This window comes from Gavialis gangeticus, unplaced genomic scaffold, assembly GCF_001723915.1.
Source record: "Gavialis gangeticus isolate Ggan-Ray unplaced genomic scaffold, GavGan_comp1, whole genome shotgun sequence".
Classification (NCBI taxonomy): Eukaryota; Metazoa; Chordata; order Crocodylia; family Gavialidae; genus Gavialis; species Gavialis gangeticus.
In genome coordinates, this window is record NW_017729030.1 from 11,919,840 (window position 1) to 11,923,597 (window position 3,758).

The following is a 3,758-nucleotide window of genomic DNA, read 5'->3' on the forward strand; positions in this document are numbered from 1 at the left end:
AGTGTTCCTACCTACCATGCGGAAGATCTGGGTTTAAGTCCCAGCTGAAGTGACTTGGGTGAGTGAGATCACTGCAAGAAGATTTGCTCTTGTTAAGAGGGGCCATTGTGTTTTCACACACCCCCCTTTCTCCCTCTCCAGGTACCAAGGCCCTATATTTCCTTGTCATTTGACATTTTGCATTTTGTGCCTTTTTCATATTTCACCAACCCGTATTGTTTTTTCTGCTGTTTGTGTTTTATATTTTGTTAACCCTGTTTTTTGTCAGTGATTGTAAGTGTCTAACCTTTGTTGAATCCTGCCGCCTTGGGGCATTGTAGTGTCCACTATACCTTCTGATTTATGCCTGTTATGTTCCCAGTATTAAAAGGTATATGGTTAAGTGCCCATTGGTGGTCTGGCTCTGCTCTGTAGGGGGAGGAGAGTCCCTACACCTCCCGCAATGCTTGTGCACCTGCTTTGATCCCTTCAACTGGAGAGGGGGTACCTCTTGGACTACCGCCCGGGTGACATATATATGGTTTAAGGTACAAAAGTCTGATTGACTCTTGAGTCTATGACTCTCAAAACATATGATCCAAACAATCTCAAGTAACAAATAAATTAATTAAGAATATTTGGCATTAATGAGGTGCTGGTCTCATACTGGTGCAGCTGGCAATTACAATTATTTACTTTTGGGTTATTGTCTCTACTGACAGGTCACTTTTGGCTTCCATTGTCCACTGTTGCATGGTGTTCCTATAGGAAAGGATATGTAGGTGTTGCACAGACTATTTTACCTGCTCTGTAGTCTTGTCTTGATATCTTTGGTAAAAGTCACCCATGCCAGGGTAGTTGTTAGCAGCACTGCCCATCCTTCAAAAATGATACGGTCAAGGAACTTTTCATTTACCTCCTAGTTCTTTGACCTTTTAAGGTTCATATTTTCAAGGTTTTTCTCTGAAACCATAACAAGAGACTTTTTAAAAAAATTGAAAGCTGTGACTGCATACAATTACAGGATTCCAGGTCCCATCGCTTTAAGAAAAAACATCAAATATGAGAATAGTCTATATAAAATTGTCAGAGTTGGAAACACTGTTGCTCTGCCAGTTCTTTTCACAACAGCGACTTTCATGGCATGCAGGAGCCACAAAGGATTGTAATTTCTACCACCCTGAGGATGCTGCACCGTAGATATGCTTGGGCACAAGGCATATTTGTCCTTCTTCCTATTTGTCACCTCTGCAGGTGGGCCACTGAATTTTTTTCCATGAGATTGGTGTAATGTAGAATTTTTTTTCATTACTTTGCTGTCTGCGTTTTGATCCCCTTTGTCAGTATTTGTGGTACAGAGGCTGATTTCTACAGCAAGGGTACAGAGAGGAAGAGGCCACACAAAATATACAACCAAGGAGAGGGAATAACACAGCTAGGACTTCAGTGTTTGAAATTTTTTTGTTATAATGAGTGTGTGATATATATAGTTTTTCCTCCCTCTGCTAAATTACCTGCCCATCATGTAGGATTCACAAAACCTGGACTTGATCCATTGTTCTCCTTGACTATGTAGTCAGTTCAGGAGCTAACACTAGCATAAGATGAAAGGTAAAAATAAACACCTCCAGTATATCCAGTATATATTATACATGCTTTGCAAACTACCAAATGGTTGCACTCCAGATTGTATTCTAGTCTTCGAATACTACTGTACGTCTCAATGCCAAAGGTCAGCTCTTTTAATCTCCCACAATAATAAGAACTACATGTGCCCCTCTAAGAAAAAAGGAACATAATTTTGCCCCATTAAATGAGCTTTTAAACTGATTGAACCTAGTTCATTGTTAGCACCTGAACTCACAGCAAGCAGTGAAATTAAAATTTTAATATATACCATTGAATCCACATGAATAAAAGAGAAAACAAAAGCAGGCAAAAATAAATTAACTATCAAATGGGAAGTACTTAAGGCTAGAGTTGCATGATGTTTCAAAGCATGAATTGTAATATGTGTTTAAAATATGACTGATCCTTTATTCTCAGCATGTGGGTTATACTTTGAATATGGAACAAGAATTTAGCTCTTTTTCAGAAGCTGCATTCTTAACAAATTATTCTTAAAATGAAACTGTTTAATGAAACAGCTTTTTAACTACTGTAGAAAGCCATGCATTATTAACAGACAACCATACATAATACAATACAGCACTGTGCAAGGCTACAACGATTCTGCTAACTCATTCACTATACAGTTTTGAACTCTGTAAATTTTTTTAATTTAAAAATATTGTAGGCCTGGTATCAACGCTACAGATACTTAGGAAGCTAGTGTGTGGGACAGTTAAACTGGCACAGCCTCAGATCTGGGAAGTTTGTGGTGTTTTGCAGAAAGCAGGTGGGTGAGAGACCTACACTGCAGGGCAGATTGCACAGCTGTGAGATGTGGAATTCCCCTCAAAAGGATCGGCATGTCTTTGAAAATAAATTCATCATTAAACTGAAAGAGATTTCTGATGCTGGGAAGAAAATGGGGTTTGATTAATTTCAAATTAACTCTTTTTGTGTGTGTTTTGCCTTCATCTTTCTCAAACGACTTTTTCAAGAGAGATAAAGTAACAGCCTTTTTTTTAAAACATCCTTTAAAAAAAATTGTTCTAAAATGTTACCAGAGATACTTCTGTGCAGTTTGCTACACACACGGTGCCTGAGACAGGAAATCAGGAAATTAGATGTAGAATTTCTCCTACTTATCTACCAGAATACGTTTTTCTGATTTCCTCCTTAGATATTTAATTCTATAGTTTGTTTTCCTGGATAACAATAGCAAACCACACATATTAGCACCTAATTTTAATTAACATGATTTATTTTCTATTGATTTGGGGTTCAATTTTGCAAGATGCCGTTCTCAGTGGGAATTAAGGCTCTTCAGCCCCCAGCAAGGCCCCTAGGCTTCTCTGTAACTGATGAGTAGTGGTAGTATTTATTCAGTTTTTAGCTGCAAGAATGAAGACGTCATATTGCAATACCAGGCGTCTCCCTTTATGTTTTTAATGGAGTTTGAACTTTGTCTTCATAAAGAAGTTAGGCATCAATAAAGATGTGCATGCATGAGCAGCTATGTCTTTGGCCAGTAAATATACCATTTATATCCACCATTAGGAGCTGTCAGTTAGTGGCTGGTAGCATCAGACCACATGGAAAATGTCAGATTACCACAAAACATGTTACAGTTTTTCATTTAATTTGCAATACTAGAATTTTCTCTTGCCGATCAACATTTTCCTATTAACGGCTTTGTGGCAGTGAAAGTCATCCAAATGAAAATGTTTTTCTGTTGCATCTGATAAAATTTTTATTACAAAATCAAGCTCCAAATAAACTTCACCCTTTCCTAAGCAATTCCTGAAAAACACAAATTAATTTGGGTTTGAATAATTCCCCCAAACTATTAAAGCTGCCAAATGAAAAGGGAACAGATAATTAGAAGATGACAACAGACAGCACCAAGCCAATGGTGGAAAAACTGGAACACAGCTAGACAGCAACACCGGCCATCTAATCCATTAACAGCCTCCTATAATTATGTTTTGCTCTTGCATTAAACTGGTCTAAGCACAAAGAAGATATTACTGAAGTTTTAATCTCCAGTAAAAGAAATCTCATCCTGCCTAACAGCAAGCACTGCACACAGAAACGTGACTTCAATTAGCACTAGTAAATTTTAATTAAGCACTTGGTAGGAGCATCCTAATATATATATATATATATATATA